This window comes from Humulus lupulus, chromosome 6, assembly GCF_963169125.1.
Source record: "Humulus lupulus chromosome 6, drHumLupu1.1, whole genome shotgun sequence".
NCBI classification, from domain to species: Eukaryota; Viridiplantae; Streptophyta; class Magnoliopsida; order Rosales; family Cannabaceae; genus Humulus; species Humulus lupulus.
This window is the reverse complement of record NC_084798.1, coordinates 204,903,551-204,924,607: the sequence shown is the minus strand read 5'-3', so window position 1 is coordinate 204,924,607 and position 21,057 is coordinate 204,903,551.

The following is a 21,057-nucleotide window of genomic DNA, read 5'->3' as shown; positions in this document are numbered from 1 at the left end:
CTTTGGTTTTCTTGAGATAACCTAGGACTCTTCCAATCGCCTTCCAGTGATCCACACTTGGATTACTTGTAAACCTACTAAGTTTACTTAGTGCAAATGCTATATCAGGTCTAGTACATTGAGCAGTGTACATTAGACTCCCTATAGCACTAGCATACTTCAATTGAGCCACCGCTCTTTCTTCATTCTTCTCTAGTTTTACACTATGATCGAATTGAGTATTGGAATCTTTAACCTTGAGATGGTTAAATTTGTTCAATACTTTCTCAACATAGTGGGCTTGACCAAACGCAAAACCCCCACTATGTTTCTTTACTTTGATACCAAGTATGGTGGTAAATTCTCCAAGATCTTTTATCTTGAAGGTTGATGATAGAAACCTATTTGTTTCTTCTATCCCTTTCATGCTATCACTTAGAATAAGCATGTCTTCCACATATAAGCAAACAATGATCACATATCCTTTACAAGTTTTGGAATACAAACACTTGTGTCCATTGTTATGTCTAAACCCATTAGACATGATGGCTTGATCAAATTTCTCATGCCATTGCTTAGGAGCTTGTTTCAATCCATATAAGGATTTTACAAGTCTACATACTTTATGTTCATATTTTGGTAGGATAAACCCTTCGAATTGTTCCATATAGACCTCCTCATTGAGGTCACCATTGAGGAATGTCGTTTTGACATCCATTTGATGAACATACAAGTTATGTACAGAAGCTAAAGAAAACAAAATTCTTATAGAAGTTGTTCTTGCAATAGGCGCATAGGTATCGAAATAATCGATACCCTCATTTTGCCTAAACCCTTTAGCTACTAATCTAGCTTTAAAGGTTTGAATAGTGCCGTCAATGTGGTATTTTCTCCTAAATACCCACCTACACCCAATTGGCTTAGACCCCGGTGGGAGGTCTACCAATTCCCAAGTGTTGTTGGAAAGAATGGAATCAATAGCATCATTGATGGCTTCTTTCCAAAATGCACTATCTCTCGATTGCATAGCTTCTCTATAAATCTTAGGATCATCCTTAACAAGAAGTACAATAGGAATTTCCCTGATGTCTTCCTCTCTATTTCCTTCTACCATGTAGAATGAAATTCGTTGAGATTCTATCTCATCCACTACTAGACTTTTATAATTTTTAAGCCTTTGACTTCTTCTAAGTTCAAAGGGTTGCTTCACATTCTTTTGAGAATTTTCCTCTTGATAATCAACTTTGGATGTAGAAGCTTGAGAATTGTTCTCTTATAAAAAATTCTCCTTTAGAGATGTTGAAGCTTGAGAATTATTGTCACATAACATATTCTCAAAAAATTCAACTTCTCTAGATTCAATCACAATATTAGACTCTAAGTCTAATAGCCTATAAGCTTTACTATTGTTGGCATAACCAACAAAAGCACACTTTATGGCTCTTGAACCTAACTTTGTTCTATTAGGTTTGTTTTTCTTGCAATATGCAAGACACCCCCACACTTTGAAGTACACTATGTTGGGTTTCTTCCTTTCCATAATCCATATGGAGATATCTCATTTTTCTTCATCGGTATTTGATTAAGAATGTGACAAGTGGTTAATAACGCTTCACCCCATAAGTTGAAATTCAACATAGAAAACACTAACATAGAATTTATCATCTCTAGATAAGTCATATTTTTCCTTTCGGCAACACCATTGTGTTGTGGTGTATAAGGTGCGGTGCACTCATGAATTATACCATTTTCTTCACAAAATGTATTGAATTCATTAGAGAAGTACTCTCCTCCTCTATCACTTCTTAGAACCTTAATCTTTTTATTTAGTTGATTTTCAACTTCTAATTTATACAATTTAAAAGCATCAAAAGTTTCATCTGTATGCTTTAAAAGAAACACATAGGTATATCTACTAAAATCATCTATAAAAGTAAGAAAATACCTTTTACCACCTCTAGTTAAAACACCATTTAATTCACAAAGATCACTATGGATTAAATCTAGTAAATTAGATGATCCTTCTACACTAGGAAATGGTTTCTTAATCATTTTTGCCTTAACACATGTTTCACATTTACCATAGTTTTTAATATTGCATGCAATAATACCACATTTTACTACTCTTTTCATGGTTGAAAAACCTATATGCGACAGTCTAAGATGCCACAAAAATAAAGAATCATACTCAACAATATAGGAGGAATTAGCATTTTTATTGATAACATAGAAAGTTACATCATTGGTGCACAATTTAACCATACCCTCACAAGAGTACCCCTTTCCCAAAAATACATTTGATTTGGTAAGTATAAGTTTACCGGACTCAAAAACGGCTTTAATGCCGGACTTGCCAAGCAAATCACCACTTACCAAGTTTCTACTCATTTTAGGAACATAAAGTACATTCACTAATGTAACTTTCTTGCCGAAGGTGAAAAAGACTTCAATGGTACCTTTTCCAAGTACCTTGGATTTGCCCTCATTGCCCATTTGAATCTCATGGTTGCCCTTTGACTCTTCAAAGGTCTTGAACAATGATTTGTCATAGGTGACATGGACGGTGGCACATGTATCATACCAACACCCTTTCACCTTGCCTTGGACCACATTCTCCTCACTAAGGGTAGCAACTATGCATTCCTCTTGAGTTGCATTCACCTTAGGTCCTTGTTGGTCTTTTCTATGCCTACACTCTCTAGCATAGTGACCCTTTTCCACACACACAAAGCAAGGACCTTTCTCGCCCTTAAACTTGTTTGGGTTGGATTTTGGACCCAAAGGTTTCTCGTTACCCTTTTTCCCTTTGTTTTTGGGATGTTTTGGTTGTGACACCGCATTTGCTTTGGAAGTCTCTCCATTAGACCCCTCCACAAGTTTATCTCTATATATTGATTCCTCCTCGATTTGAATATGTTTTTGGATTTCCTTCAAAGAATAATACTCATTTTTATGAAGGATTCTTTTCCCATAGATCTTCCAAGTTGGTGGTAATTTAGCCACTAAGCACCAACTTGACAGGCCTCGGGAAATTCAATCTTTAACACTTTTAATTTGTTAATAATTATTTGCTATTCATGTATTTGAGGAAGAATAGGTTTATCACCAAAAAATTTGAAATCAAAGTATTGAGACATCAAAAAAATTTTGGTACCTTCCTCTTCCACCTTGAACTTTGTCTCAAGTGCATCCTATATCTCCTTGGCCGATTTGGTCTCGGTGTAGAGGTCATAAAGCCTATCGGATAGGGAATTGAGGATATGACCCTTACAAAGGAGATTGTCCTCCTCCCTCTTCCTTCCTTTCTCCACCTCCTCGGGAGTGTCCTTGTCGGATGGCATTGGGAGAGGTTCTAGAGTGGATTCTAGAATGTAGGCGATTTTGAGAGTAGTCAAAAGGAATCTCACCTTGTCTTGCAACCTAGTGAAATTGGACCCATCAAACATATCCAACCTCACTAGGTCTTGATTCATTATCTTGATGGTCTCACCTTCAATTGAAACAAACAAGGGTAAGCTTTTGAATGTTAGAAAAAGTAGTATTTGCCTCAATGGAAATGGTAAGATAATACAACTCTATGCAATAATATTACAAATAAATATTGATTGATTAAATAAAGTTACAACTCTATAACTGAAAAATACAAATAAACAAAGAAAAGGAGGAAGAAGAAGAAGAAGGAGAAGAGAATGGTGAAAGATACCACTCTAAACAAAAGATTACAAGTAAAGGAAAGATGTTTGAAATAAAAGAAAAGAAGATTACAACTCTAAACAAAAGTTACAAGTAAATAGAAAATGAAAATAAGAAGAAAAGCAATAGAGAAAATGTAAGAACAAAACAAAAGGAAACTCTCACTTACACAACCTAAGTGAAGAGTGTTGGGGATCACCAACTTGAACAAGGTTTAAAACCTTTGTCCAAAAACTTATTTCCCCCTAACTCAAGCACTAAGGGATCTCTCTCAGATATTGGAAATGCTTTATGGAATTATCAAGCCTCAAGGCGTTTCTAGCCAAGTGCTCTAATGGATAGAAATGTTGTGTCTTTCAAGTGAGCTATAGGCTCCTATTTATAGAGTTTGGAGACACCCTTTGAATTTCAAATTCCACCAACTCCCATGGCTGTTACTAATGATTAATTTGATTATTATGGAATTAAAAATGAGATTTGGGAGTTATTTGGGTTTTCGGAGCCATTCAACAAAGATTGAAAAAACTGAAAAAATAGCCTGTAATGCACCTGTGGCCGCGGCCAGGGACATCAGTGGTCGCAGCCACTGCTCTCTGTCGCCCAGGCCGCGGCCACCAACATTCAGTGGTTGCGGCCACTGACCATTTTCGCACACCTTTTTGTGCTGTTTTTCCAAACGGTTCCAAACCCTCCCAATTGATTTTGTAACCCCCAAAAAACATTATTGGGGGTTAAAATCATATCTCTAACAACCATTTCTCATATGGCTTTATGAAATTCATCTCAATATTGTGTAACACCAAATTTACACAATAAAGGGTAATATTTGGAAATTACAAATTCGTAACACCAAATATGTTACATATTTGGATGTATCTCATATATCTAAATATTGTAATTCTCTATTATATGTTACAATATGTGACACTCTTTGTCACATTTATTAATCTAAAACATTATATTATAATATAATATTATATTATATTATAAAATAATATAACACCCTGAACATCATGATCGACAGTGGTAGAACTATCAGGGGTCTTTCTTTTTTGACTACTTGGTCCTCCGCCCCTACCTGTTCTTACAAATGGTGGGACCCTTGCCTGGGCTTCTAGCCCCACGACACCCTCGCTCCATATCGCTCCTCCTGTGTCCTCTATGGCAAGGGCCTTCCCTATCATCAGAGCATAAGTAGAAATCTCATGAACTGGAGCGACCCTAACTCTATGGGCCACTCCAGGGTTTAGCCCTCGGACGAATCGTTCCTTTCAGGCTACGTCCGTTGGCACCAAATCAAATGCGAACTTGGCTAACTCATTAAAGTTGTCAACATATTCTGCCACCGTCTTACTGCCTTGAACCAAGTTCATAAACTCATTGGTCTTCGCAATTCGAACTGCGTCCCTATAGTACCTCTTGTTGAACAATTTTTGGAACTCCTCCCAACCCATCATAACAACATTTCGGGTCTGAGATACCACCTCCCACCATGATTGGGCATCCTCCCGTAGCATGTACGTGGCACAAACCACTCTATCATTGCCTTCTGCTCCTATATAGTCATGGATGGAACAAACAATGCCCATCCATTGTTCAACCTTGAACGGATCTAAACCCACTGTCTCAACCACCTAATCTCTTCCTCCTGCTTTTGTAATCTAGCATGCATGTCATCGAACACCTGTGTAATGACCCAACTACTCTAGACTTTGGACCATTAACGACAACTATACATAGACACTAATCTTTAATAAATCTTACAAGTGAAATAATCATTACTTCATTAAAAACTTGTAAAAATAAATGTTAAACTTCACAAAATTTAAAGTAGGATATGGGATCCCATTGTTTTAAAAGAAAAACATAACATAATATTAAATCAAATTGATTACATAATAAAGTGTGGAAAATACATATAAAACCATAGTTAAAGAAACTTCATCCTCGAATCGAACTCTCGGTCCTTGATTCCATTCCGCCTCAATACACATCCCAAGCTACCAAGAACCTTCCCGCCACCAAAGCTATTTTCCTGCACATATAAACATAAAGGATTGAGCCTAATGCCCAACAAGGAAAACCTAACACATAAATCATAAAATTTATAATGTAACATATAATAAACATATGTCACATATACTATAATGGCCATTATTACTTGGGGTCCCATAAACAAACAAGTCATATGCCCATTAGATTTGTGGGGTTTGCTAGCTAAGCCAGTCATATGCCCATAAATTTATTGGGGCTTGTTAGTTGTACAGGTCATATGCCCAAGTCTACAAACATACATAACATCACATAAATCATAGGTTAACATAACACATAAATCATAAGATAACACATAGCATATAGAATCCTATCCTATTTTCCTTACAAAAAATACCGGGATATGTGAACAGGTTTGGGACTTTGGAACACTCTTAAAAACCATAAATGAAAGGGTGAGTATACTAAAGAAAAAGGGACGAAAGTGATGAAAGAACTATACCATCAAGAATATACTTACCAAAAACCTTATGTTCAAGATCTTAGATTTCCTATCCAAGAATAAAGAATAAAGTTAGGGTGCTGAATAGAAAACTATAAGAACTTAAAGAAAATAATACCAAATGAACTAGAGTTTGGAATATCTTGAATGCATTTATGACCAATCTAATCCTTGAACCGAAATGTGCTATAAACCTTACTTCCCAAGTGTTTGGTAAGCTTATAATGATCAAGCTTATAATCCCCAACCCAAGTGTTTACACTGTCAAAATAACCTAACAACTTGCAGCCTCTGAACTTAGCTTGATGAATGAATAAATGGCTGGGTACTAGGTCCTATTTATAGAGTTCAAGAATGAAAAGATATCCATTTAACTTGAATAAAAATAATGGCTTTTTAAGTGAAAAATATTTGAATTATCGTTCAGCAGAGGCTGAAGACTCGGTCAGAAAGATGCTGGACTTATCAAGAGGTTAAAGATTGAAATGAGAACGTTTTAAAAAATATTCAAAAGTATGCTAAGGGAGCCGATATATCGCCCCTTGTAGGCGATATATCTCCTGGGCCAGCATGCCCGAGGCTCGTCGAGGTGCTCGTGCGAAGTTACGTGTTTTTCGTATCCCCGTACTGCGATATATCACCCCCTATAGCTGTGATATATCGGCATACGCTGAATATTTAAACACGAAATTGCACATTTTAAGCTTAATTTGAATTGAGTAAACAGCCTTGACTAAGTCCTCTAACGTTTTCAAAGCTGCTGACAGACCCTAGGATATTCAAATATTACTCTTAATAAACTTATTCCTCAAAAATACTTAATTATCATTAAACATACACATGACAAGTGTTACTTTCTTATTGGGTCTATCTAAACTTATAATATAATAAATATCACCATCATTATCAGTCATATTAATCAAACCTTAGGTTAAAATTAATATTATTAAACTATAGGTTAAACCTAGAAAATCTACAAGTGTTACTATGAATGTCCAAATAAATCCCGGTCTGAACCAAAGTCCACAGTCATAAAAATACTACTATTATTACTATTATACTACTATCTAACTAGCTAAGTAAAGTTCTTGGACTCTACAACCTGCTGCCAATGCCCGGGAACAGATGGAGGATTCTAGTCTTGAATACTATCTGTAACCCCAGCATTAACAATGCATGCACCCCTTGACAATCTCTGATGCATAACTTCTAAATCTGTCTACAGTCAATGACTCAATCCATCAGATATGATCATCCCTTTTGGAACCACTCCCGAGCAAGGCCAGACAAACAAAAGTAATAACAAGCATAAATATATATTGCTCATGCTCCCAACATTAACAAGTAGATAAAGTCATTCTATTAAGAAATTAGACAAATATTTCATTCAATACCAACCGAACCTGAGTCGAGCTTGTCTCTCACAACGAGTGCGTGCGTGTTCAATCAATTTTACAGGAACCATAAACCTTGGCACACTTTGATACTAAGTTGTAATGCCCTACTTCCTTAGAGTCGTTACTAAGTGAGTTTGAAACGTGCTAATCACTCGCTAATCGAGGTTTTAGGTTGAAATGTGTAGTTAATTAAAATGTAAACTTGTTTAAATAAGATTTTGGTGTAAAAAGTCGGTCATTCTTTTAGATCATGAAAAAGGTTACATTGGGATCCCAAAAATATTATTTAAAAACATATTTACAACTCAAAAAGTTACTTTACAGTTGACCTAAGCGACAAAATCAATGTTCATGACCAACTCCTCAAAATACCCCAGCCATGGGGGCCAGATAGGCCAAACATGTACACACCGCTCCATGCCCTTTAACTCATGGTTGATTGATCTTTTCCTTGCCCTTACCTGCACCATAGAGCACCCGTGAGCCGAGGCCCAACAAGAGAACCTTAAAGCACAACATACTATAATTTATCCCAACAAATAAACATTTAATTCAAGACAATAAACCACCTATAAACTGTTATTAGAATACGCAATGGCACAGTAGCACAAAAACATTATATCATAGCATTATAGCATAACATAGGTACATAAACATAGCATCATAGCAACATATTAACACATAAGCACAATAGCACAATAGCACAACATCTTAGCAATACAATATCACAACAGTTCATTATTACAACAATATATAACGAAGCAGCCAACAAGCTAAACACACAGCGGCCATGCCATCCCAAGTGCTTTTCCAAGCCCTGGGATTGTGGTCTGCACCGAGAGGATGACTCCAGCATCCTATGAGGGTATCGCCCTAACGACTTGCACTCCACATGCTCAACACCGTTCTTGGCTCCTTGCCGCTCCCGGATCTTGTCGATCCCGGCTCTTGCCTCTCTCGGCATTTGCCGCTCCCGGCTATTGCCACTCCCGGCTCTTGCCTCTCCCGGCTCTTGCTGCTCCCAGCTCTTGCCGATCAGTCACATTCACATATATGACATAGCAAACCATAAACAATATGCACAATACAACACACAAATAGTTCTCTTACCTGTGTCCCCAGCTTTCCAAGCACCGATGTCCCGAGCACAGTCCCGTAGTCCGAGTCTCGCTGATAACCTAGTCACAACACATCAATAACGTCCATCCATCAGGTTCTATTCCATTAAATAACTTTGGGCTACAACTCTAGTTTCCAGAACCTTGGATTCTATAAATCCGGGTGATAAAATTCATCCCGAGCCTTAACAATTGGGTTCCCAAGCCAAAAGCCTATGAAACAACCAACTCTTTAAACTAAGGTCGTTGCCCAACCCCTTAAGGGCCGCAGTTGGCCTCAAAACAGAGGCAAAATGCTTCCCTGGAATGAGACATGGACCGCGAGATGCTTAGCCCAGCACTGCAGCGTGCCTCAAGAACAGAGGCCTCCCCAGGCCTCATGCACACATGGACTGCGACATGCCTCTTCAAGGGTCGCGGCTCGACCTGCAAACCCAAAAAATCTAGCTTTTCTCTCAAGTTTTCCCTGAACTTAATCGTATTTCTCACACCTCAAACTTTAGCCAACCCTAGAATTAGGTCTATAATTCATATCCATATGGCATAAACATCCCAACAAGCTCATAAACTAATTCTTACACCCATCAAACATTCAAACACATCTCGGAAACCAATCCATGCATGCCTAAGTTCTAGCAATCAAAACCAGCAGAATTTTAGTTGATCAACAGTTTTAAAAGCTTACCTTGAACTTGAATAAGTCTCTGAATTAATCCCCTAAGTTCCAAGCTTCTAGCCCCCAAAGTTCCAGCTTTGAATTCCTCCCTTGATCCCAAAGAAGATCAGCTTTCTTCTCCTTCCTTTCCTAGCTTCTGGTTTTCTCTAGACTTCCAACCAAAAATCAGATATATGCCTAAGTGTAGAAAACATGAATGACTTCTCCTCAGCCAAGTCTATCCATCCTTAAAGCCAAATTACGCTTTTGCCCCTTAAACCTATCCTTAATCCTTAAGTAACCCCAAGGGCAATTTAGTCATTTACCAAATCTAGTTAAGTCCCCGAGTGTTCCTATAAATCCTCGTTTAATCCAAACATATCCTAACCATTACTAAATTACTACCCGCTACTCAATAATTCCCGAACACATTATAATATTCCAAAAATACCCCTAAGCTCCTCCCAAGCAATGTATTTGACCCCGTTGTGACTTTCTAACTAAACTGCTTCCTAGGACTGTCTCGGATCGTGCATCTCAAATATATCACCACTCACACGTGGTGTCAATCACAATAATCACAAATATTGCATTTATGCCGTCAATGGGCTAAAATTACAAACATGCCCCTAATAACCAAATGGGGCCCACATGCTTATTTAATTCACCTAAACATGCATTTCTAATCACATACTCATTAAATTCACATATCAACATAATAAATCACTTATTGCCCTCCCGGCACACTAATCAAGGCCCTAAGCCTTATTAGCAAATTTGGGACGCTACAAAACCTATTGAAAATACTGAATAATATGCCTAAAAGGTCATTTGCAAAAAAATTATCAAAAGAATACCATTTTGCAAAATTATATTAAAATGAAAATTATGTTCACCAATTATACTCTTTCATGAAATAATCATAACTTAATAATTGTAAATTTATAATGATTACCATACTACACATCCAACCTTTATATTGATTATCGTGATCTATGTGTTGATGTCAAAAGATTTGCTTGGGTATTTGTGGAAATTGAGATTTCTTTTCCGGTGGCTTTAGCTCCCTTATCTGATTGGAATCTTGAACAAAGCACATCGGGTTTCCTTCAAGAAATCTCTCGGATGCTTAAGTGAGATGAGTTTTTATTCATGCAAAGTAACAGTATATGAAAAATCTGTATGCCTTTGTTGTTCTCAACATTGGCTATTTATAGTAGCTGAGAGAAGAGACGTTGATTCGGTGGAGGAATGTGATTGGTCAATGAGTAACCAACTTTGTCGCCCTACTCAACCTCTCTCAAAAGTTACATTAGTGACAAAATTTCTCTTCCGCTTATGCAAGGGGAGCTTACCTCCTCCTCTATGCAGAAGTTTTATTTTATAAAGATGTTATTAATTTAAATGCCCTGTATCGGGCTTCTCTGAAGAAATGATTATTTGGGCTGGCTAAAGAGCTTTGGGCCCATCACTACATGGTAGGTTTGGCCTCATGCCCATTGCAGCATTTTTCAGATCCAACAATTGCCATATCTGGTCGTTCTGTAGACGTTGATGTGGGTCGAATACTATAGGTAGTCATTCCAAAAATACCCATGGTCTAATCACCCTGTAAGCATTTATTGAATATAATCATAGATTGTTCTATTTCAGCAGTCACATCTCACATTCCCAAAAATCAAGGACCAATGGGGGATGCCCACGACTGTTAGCAATTAAGCTTCCCTTGTTATTTGAAAGAGGAATGTTGCTTCTTCCTTTCTTTCTTCTTCATTTTCGACTTTCTAGCCAAACTTTTTCTCAGTCTTTCTCTCTTAAGAACTCTATGCTATTTGCCCATTTTCGTCCCAAAAAAAAAAAAAACTACGAATCATGGCCCGTAAGCCATCCTCACAACCAAACCCCAAGAGAAATTACCATACAACACTAGAGCATGTTTTCGCAAATTGTGATATTCCTGAGAATGTTACAATTCGCAAACTTACTGATCATGAATTATGCAACTGGCAATACAAAGAAGTTGTCAAGCCAAATGAGATAGTGTTTAATTCTAAGCACATTGAGTATCTCCCCCTCTCCATGCTATTCTTGTTCAAATATTCTCATGTTCCAAGGCACACATATGCCAATTCATTTCGAAGGTCGTTCAAGCAATAGTTGGGACATGCATGCTGGGCACAATGCAAGGCCTTTCAATCAGGTCAGGTGACATTTACACCGCCTTTACCAAATCAAATGAAAAGGTTCACTTCTCATCCTCTGCCATCTTATGCTCTTTCGCTATCTTCTGAAGAAATTGAGGGGATGATTTCTGAGACCCAGAGGGCCCACGAAAGGTACTGCTCCAAATGCCAAAGGTAGAAGAGCATCTTTCGTGGAAAATCCCAGGACATCTCTCAACATAAGTAGTGAGAATATTCGTTTGATTAATTTCTGAGTTTCTCTGAGACTACCCCAACAGAACTCACCCCCTCAAGCAGCGGGCTCATCTGAGCCCAAAAAGAAAAGAAAAACTCCACTCGCAAATTCCGATGAGGATTCAAAAGATGGGATAGTGTTGGCATCCCAATTCAAAATTTTGAGGAGAGAACCTATAAAGCCCTACTACCCAGGGACCGTTACGATGTGCATTTTAAACAGTGCTAAACTCACTAACCGAGTCATTTGGCTATAATCAGGAAACTAAGTATGATTAACGGTTTAGGGTTAAAAATTTTGGTCAAGGATATAACGTTTCACTAAAATGTTTACTGTATTCATTGGGATCCCAAAATATATTTGAAAGGTTATTACAATAAAAGATTTACATCTAGCCGACCTAAGCAGCAAAATAGGGTTTAACACTAGTTCCTTTTTAAACCCTCAGTCGTGATGGTTGAGCAGCCACATATGTACACATCGTCAACTAAGCTCTCCAACTCAGGGATGGTCCAGCTTTCTTATGCCTTTACCTGCACCACACAGCACCGATGATCCGAGACTCAACAAGAAAACTCAATATGTTCATAAACAGGTAATAACATTTCATTGGGGCCCTGCCCTCCTGTATGGATGACTATCATGTCAATCTGAGGAAATGTTTCCTGGATAGGTGACTAATGAGTCTATCTCTGAACAGGTGACTAAAGAGTCACACTCTTGGGTTCCATATTCTAACCAGATAAGTGACTAATGAGTCACGAACTTGGGTTCCATATTCTAACCAGATAAGTGACTAATGAGTCACGAACTTGGGTTCCATATTCTAACCAGATAAGTGACTAATGGGTCACGAACTTGGCTTCCATATTCTAACCAGATAAGTGACTAATGAGTCACGAACTTGGGTTCCATACTCTAACCAGATAAGTGACTAATGAGTCACGAACTTTAACCAGATAAGTGACTAATGAGTCACGAACTTGGGTTCCACACCCTAAGCCATGTGACATAACAGTCACCTGAGCCTTTTGGCCCTGGCTCGATGTAACTAGCCTTTAGACTAGACAAGCGCTTTCATTTTCATTGAAATTTGGGTCGGTCTAGCAATTTCTGCTCATGTTGATTCATCTAATGCTCATGTTAATTAGATCTAATCATTTCGGCTCTGCGTTCAATACACTTATGCCGCTCCAATTCCATATGACCAGTGTCATTTCTGACTAATGAGTTAGTACCACTCACAAGTAAGAATTGCACCCAGACATATATCATATGTAAAATATCCAAATATAAGGCATTCAACATGCTTACTCAACATTCACTAGCATAATTATGATCATGCACATTTACAGAGACTCAAACTCTAATCAATCTCATATTTAACATTAACGTCATGCCCTAATTACATGTATCTTATGCATCACATGGATCACATATTGGGTGCAGTTTTCTTACCTTTGGTCCAAGCATAGGTTACCAATAAACGAGCCACAAGCACGATCCTGTTTCCAAGCCCCTAGCGATAACCTAGTCACAACCATAATATAAAACCCCATAAAAATGAGTAAATAAATACTTCTGAACCAAGTCCCAGCCTCCGGGACATCGAATCCTACTAAACCGGGTAGTAAGATCGATCCTGAGCCATTAGGCTTAAGTTCCAATGACTAAAATCCCACTTTGGCCACTTTTCCCCTTTTGAGTCGCGGCCCCAAACATTAGAGCCACAGCTCCACTCAAGTCAGGCCCAAGAATCCTTCTCTGCCTGCACTAGCGACGCGACGCTCCCCAATGGAGGCGCAACTCAAATAGATCAACAACCCCATTCACCTGCTTCTTTAAGCTTGAGCCGCAACGCCCAAGAACAAAGTCGCGGCTCATCCTCGAACCCAGCCAGAAAATCTCCATTTTCTCATTTTAAAACCTTCCAAAATCCTACCCAAACATATCCAAATCCCAAAATCAAAGTTCCCAAACATCCTAATTATCCAACACCAATAAAACCCAAGCTTCAATTCATACAAAAACTCATCAAAACACAAAATCCAATCAAAGCTTAAAAACTTTAAAACTTAGATTATCTTCGATTGAGTTTCCCAACTAAATCCTCCGGTTAATAAGCTTCCAATCTTCCCTAGAATCGCTATGCCTCGATCCTTGCTTGAATCCGAGTCCTAAAACTCAAGTTTCCTTAAAAAATGTGATCGGATGTCGAAAAGGGAACGAGAGAAAGAAAGAACGTTCTGAATGTTCCTTTTATGATTCTAATAGGTTACTTCGAGATTAAGTAACCTCAAGAAAATCCTAATGCTCGATGTCCCAAAAATCCCCCCGGGGTAAAATAGTCAAAATTCCCAAAATTTCCCTCTGATCTCACTAACTCCCAATTTTCAGCATGCTTACTCAACATTCACTAGCATAATTATGATCATGCACATTTACAAAGACTCAAGCTCTGATCAATCTCATATTCAACATTTAGGCCATGCCCTAATCACATGTATCTTATGCATCACATGCATCACATACTGGGTACAGTTTTCTTACCTTTGGTCTAAGCACAGGTTACCAATATACGAGCCACAAGCATGATCCTTTTTCCAAGCCCCTAACAATAACCTAGTCACAACCATAATATAAAACCCCATCCTAGACTTCGGACCAAGTCCTAGCCTCTGGGACGTCGAATCCTACCAAATCGGGTAGTAAGATCAATCCCAAGCCCTTAGGTTTAAGTTCCCATGACTAAAAACCCACTTTGGTCACTTTTCCCCTTTTAAGCCACGACCCTAAACATTAGAGCCTCATCTCCACTCAAGTTAGGCCCAAAAATCCTTCTCTGGCTGCACTAGCGCTGCGACGCTCCCCAATGGAGCTGCAACTCAAATAGCCCAGTAGCCCATTTCACTTGCTTCTTCAATCTTGAGTTGTGGCGCCCAAGAACAGAGTCGCGGCTCGACCTTGAACCCATCCATAAAACCTCCATTTTCTCATTTTAAAACCTTCCGAAATCCTACCCAAACATATCAAATCCCAAAATCAAAGTTCCCAAACATCCTAATTATCCAACACCAATAAAATACAAGCTTCAATTCATTCAAAAACTCATCAAAACACAAAATCCAATCGATTGAGTAGTTTCCCAACTAAATACTCTGGCTAATAAGCTTCTAATCTTCCCTAAAATCTCTATGCCTCAATCCTTACTTGAATCCGAGTCCTAAAACTCAAGTTTCCTTCGAAAATGTGATCGGGTGTCGAAAAGGGAACGAGAGAAAAAGAGAATGTTCTGAATGTTCTTTTTATGATTCTGACAGGTTACTTCGAGCTTAAGTAACCTCAAGCAAATCCTAATGCTCGGGGTCCCAAAAACGGCCCCCAGGGTAAAATAGTCAAAACTCTCAGAATTTCCCCCTGATCTCACTAACTCCTAATTTATCACCAAATATTAATTCCCATTGCCCAATATCCCAGTAATGTGCTAAATACCCAAAGTACCTCATGACTCACTCCGAGTCAAGTATGAATCCCGTTGTGAGTTTCCCACTAGCTTTCTTCCTAGGATCGTCTCGTGTTGAGTAACCCTAGCATAACCAAATAATAATGAAGCACCATACACATCCCACATATATGCCAAATATACCCAAAACGGGCCAAATTATGAAAATAGACCAATTAAACAGAAATGGGTCCACATGCATATTTAATACACTTAAACATGCATATCAAGTTATATTATGATATAACTCACATAATCACATAATGATACACATAAATATCACATAATCATATAATTCCAAAATTTTCCATACTGGCCCCCTAATCAAGGCCCTAAGCCTTTTTAGGAAATTTCGGTCATTATAGAACCCACCGGCCCTTCAGCCAACAAATCTCTTGGCACAAATTAAATTTTTGTGCCTCGTACATTACCAAGTTTTGTTATGACATTCGCTAGGCAAGATGGGAAACTCGGTTGTACAACTCAAGTCGCTCCTCCCGTTTCATGGTCAGTAAGTTCCACACAAGTGGCTTCTGGCACTCGTGCTTTTGTGGGGGTGCGCCTAGTTCAATTCTAGTGAAGCCACTAGTGACTTTGGCTCTCTTAGGCCAAGCTTAATGATTATTTAATTAACCTTAACTATCAGTGACCGAGCCACGTCCTGTGTGCAAATATCAATTCCGGCACTCTTAGGTCATTTATTTTATGCTCACATGGCATATCATAATCATACAACAATTTTAATCAGATACGGAGCCCTTAGTCCCATCACAGCCACACAAAAGGGTGCAGTTTTCTTACCTTTATTTTCTGATGGAAAAAGGTGAAATGGTTTCGAACACGGTCCTTAGCTCCGAGCCCTGGCGATAAACCTATTCACAAACCATAAATAGAGCCCTCATTATAATTCAATTTTGTAGACCAACTTCAGGGCCAATCCCAAGCTCTCGGGGAGTCCAATTCCACTAAACGGGGTGGTAGAATCGACCCCTGAGCCCCTGGACAACAACTCAACAAAGTACCCAAAAATCAGGTTCTAGAGGCAGGGTAGCACTACAGCGCTACCAGAGGGGCGCTACATCGCTACAGTCAGAAACCTAAGCTCCCTAGAAATGCAGCCTAACATTGTAGCGCTCTCAACCTAGTGCTACAGCACTAGCACCAGAAATGAAAGTTTATGGGTTTCTCCCTTCGAACTTTCCTGAGCCAAAGCTCCAAGAACTCATCCAAAACAACCTAATAACATCAAAAACTCTGCTAAAACCCTCATCAAACACAGAAATCAAAACTGAGCTTTGAAGCTCAAGAACCCTGCCTAAAACCTGAAAACTCAACACAAATAAGGGCCAAAAATGGTTACCTAAGTTGGATGATTCTGACCCTAGCCTCTGGATGGTCCCTAACAACCAACAATTCTTCTTTTCCCTCCAACAACAACCAAAAATTAAACCTATTTTCCCTAAAACCCTGTAGCGTCCCAGAATTTTACTTAGTTAGCTAGATAGTAATAGTTATAGTATTTTAGATTCTGTGGATTTTGGTTCAAACCGGGACTTAGTTGGAAACTCATAGCAATAATTATGAATTTTATAAGTTTAACCTATAGTTTAAGAATATTAATTATAACATAAGGTTTGATTAATATTGCTGGTTATTAATATGATAATTATTATAACCTAAGGTTTAGATAGAGCCAATAAGAGTATGACACTTGTCATGAGCATGGTTATTCCTAAGGTTTAGATAGAGCCAATAGGATTATGACACTTGTCATATGCATGATTATTATGGAATTATTATTTTTAATGATTAAATAAGGGAAATATAAGACTTAGTCTTCACCAGAATCTGTTAGGAGCATGAAATTTGTCACAATTTTATTTATTTGTGGATTAGGTTGTTATTTAGATAATTATATAGATTTTTCGTAACTTTAGGGTACTATAACTTCAGACCTATTTTTGACCCAGTTATGTTATGAATTTCAAAAAATAATATTTCTAGAAAGTTGTAGATAGTTGAATTATCTTTCTAATGGTATAAAAATTGTCTAAATCGAAGTCTACAACTCCAGTTATGTTGATTTTACTGCATGTGAGTTTAGAGTTACGAGATTTAGGGAGTTAGAAGTTAAGATTCTATTTGTTTTTATTATTTTGTTTTTAATTTTAAAAATCAAGCTTTGACTCCTTAAACCTCTCTCTGAACAATTTGACCAAGTCCTAAGCCTTTGACTGACGAATATTCAAATATCTTCAATAAAATTCGTTATTTTTATTCAAGCAAAAAAGAAGATTTTTATTCCTAGAACTCTATAAATAGGACTTAGGGCCCAGCCCTTTCACTTACTCTTCAGCTGTGATTAGACTCCAAGGTGCTAGTGAGACCATAAGAGTGATAAACACTTTGGTTGGGAAAAAGCTTTTCTATTCTTAAGCTTTATAAAACACTTTGGGAAGTGAGGTTAGAGTGTTTCAGTATTGGAGTTAGACTAATCCATAAGGTCAACTGAGGTACTCTTATGGTTTTGTGGTTAGGATTTTAAGTTCTTTGAACTTAAGGTGTCTTTTCGGTAAGTTTCCTCTTGGTGGTTTAGTTCTATTCCTTTCATCTCCGTCCTTTAGAAATACTCACTATTTTTATTGTTGGTTTTAGGAGTGTTCCAAGTTCCGCATTTGTTCTCAATTATCCCGATGTTGGTAAGGAAAATTAGATAGTTTAGTATTATGATCTAGTTTATGTAATGTATGATATAGTTTATGTTTGTATGACCTAACATTTCAGGTGCAATAAAGGGGTAAGTGTGTTTGGACCTAAGGTGTCCAATGATGTATGACGGACTATGTCCGGTAGGCTTGGTTGCCAAAACTTTATGACGAACCTATGTCCAGGGCTTAATTACCACCCCTGTATAAGCACTTATCTTTTTATTATATTTGATTTGTTATTTTTAGTTATGATTATGATATATGACCTATAGTTATTGTTTACCGAGATTTTCGGAAACTATATTAATGAATATTAAATAAGACTAATGATATGGAATTTAGAAGATAAAAACATGATTTTTACGTGGTTGGGGCGTTAATGAGCCTTAGTCCATGAGTCAGTTGTATTAGAGCTTGGAAAGTCTTCTACAATGGAGTTTCTCTCTATGTTTTGACAGAGTAACTGTATACAAGTCGAAGAAAGATCCCTTCTCCAGTGCTCTTTCACCTGTATTTATAGGCTCACAGGAGCACTGGGCTTGGGCCAGGTATGACCCGGGCCCATCAAGGATATAAATATCCTAAGCTTCTTTAATGGAAGCCCAATAGAAAGGATAAAAATACAAAAGACTAAGAACGACCGAAGCCCACAGGGGTAGCCCAAAGCCTATATTTCGCCCGACAAAATGGGGCTTTTGGTCTGGGCATTCTGAGTTACGAGGCAGATTCAGGAGACAAGATCGGTCAGTGTACTGGCAGCGTAGGTCTGAACCAGCGGCATGCAATCCCGAGGTGGCCTTTTCCATAGGTGAAAAGTGGGGACAGCTCCCACGCGTTGTGGGGCGGCTTCAGGGTCACATACGCCTTTTCCTGCCAACTTGGAGGACTTGACCCGGGTCCTTTTACCTCTGTCCCCCTTCATTTACCACATGCCCGGACCATTTACCTGGCTCTGGGATGATTTTGCATACACCTCGACCATAATCTCAGCTGGCCATACGTCTCCCGACGCGACTGTCCCGGATCATCTTCCTCGACACCGTCCGGGTTTGGACCTACACTTTGGTCGTCATCCTCGGTTACTCCCCTGCTAAGCGCGCCTGGGCTGGGCTTGGGTATAGATTCCACTCCAGGACTCTTCTACAACCGCCTGGCCAGGATAGAGGAGCGGGCGCATACCTCCGTAGAAGGGTTTGGGGCCTGGAGCGCTGGCCACATCAGTGCGGGAGCCACACTCCCGCTTCATGGCTACATCGTGCAGTTCCTGACATACGTGGGAATCGTACCCTTCCAACTCCTGCCTCAAGCCTACCGATTGCTTACGGGACGGTGCATTTTCTGCATCACAAAGGAGATCACGGAGCCGACCCCCGCGAAAATCTTGTATTTCTACAAGATGGAACCGCAGGTCAATGCCAAGGACAAGACCTTGGACGACTTCTACAGGCTGAAGCCGCGAGGTAGCTACCCCGCTCCCACCAGCTCCTGGAAGCATCCCCCGGACGTCCACCATTGCTAGTTCACAACGTCCGGGTTCCTCGTGGAGAATAACCCCACGCTGCTGCTGGACTTCCAGCGAGTGGGTAAGTGTTTCCTTGATCCTTTTCCTCTTTTCTCCCTTATTTTTTTTTCTTTTTTTTTTGTTTCTCATCGTGTCACTTTGGGTGGTAGGACCTTTTCCCAGACGCCTCTTACAGAGTTCATCCTGGAACAGAGGAGGTTCTACTCCGGGCTGAGTGCAAAGGATCTGGACGTGGGAGGCTACGTCAACACGGATAACCTCTGACTGGTCGGGATGCTCGCGACCCACCAGACTATCGTCGTCCCAAATCTTCGGGGAATCCAGTGCAAGAAGATTGTCGCCATCAGGGAGCAGCTGGCCCTGGATCATATCACGGAGGTGGAGAAAGCGGCGAGAGTCGACGCGGCGAAGCAGAAAAGGAACTTGGCCCAGACGGAGGTGGCCGCTTCGGAGGAGCTGGAAGCCCTCTTCGAGGATACCCTACTGAACATGGTGACCCCTGGGGCTAGCGTATCAGGGCGAGGTAACTCACCTTTGCTATTAACTTATGCTCCCCAAGTTGGGGACTTAGCTAGGGATAGGCTAGCACTTCGAGGCCCCGCGTTCGGGGCTGACAGGGAGATGAGACCTTCCTCTCTCATCCCTGTAGGCTCGGAAGTCCTCATGTTCTTGTCCGGGTTCCTTCAGTATGGGAATTTCTTGAACCTAGATGACATGGGGGATTGAGTCTATTCCTTTGTGTTAGATGAGTTGAGTCACGCCCGAACTCTTTTTTATTTACGTTTGTTGGAGGGGACTCCGACATGTCTACCCCCGCGGGCGAAATGAGGCAACTCCTTAAGGCCCGGGTGGCCAAGAAGGCTGCCAAGAAGAAAACAGAGGCGCAAGCCCCGGACCCACCCCTCAACAAGGAGGTGCTAGGGGCAGAGCCGTGACCAGATGAGGGTGCGCTTACTGCGATCCCTATCCAGGCCGTGGAATCGGCTGCCGTCCCCGGCTCTGCTCAACCCCCGGTGATCAATCTGGAGACGGGACCAGTGGTAAGCCAAAGTTCCGGGAAGAGGGTCTTGGACGCAGGCGCTGAGGAGGCCAACACCGGGAAAAAGAGGCCCCGAACGAGGCGGGCTGGCTCGGCCGATGAGTCGCACGGAAAAAGCCGGCTCGCAGCAAAGGAGAATCCCGCACTACCAGCCCTCCCCATATGTCCGACACTACTCAAGGAGGGGGAAGCCGTCGTGCGGGATGAGCAGTCGCGGCTGATTACCAGGACCTGGGAAAGTGGCTGGGGCTAGAGATATGAGATGTACAAGGCCCTGATGATTCGTCGTCAGGTCGAGTTCGCTGAGCGTCCAGTGGCGTTTAGCGTCCCCCAGCCGATCGTGGATTGGCCAGCTACCAAGACAGGCTTTCGCCCTAAGATGGGGCAGGACACGGCCCCCTTGGCGGCGGACCTGTTGGACCAAGTGGGGAACACCATGTCTAACCTCCAGCTTAAGCGATATGCCACGATAGCCAACCCGGATGTGCTGTTCATCTCCTAGGCTCTCCGCCATCAGGCCACTGCAGTAAGT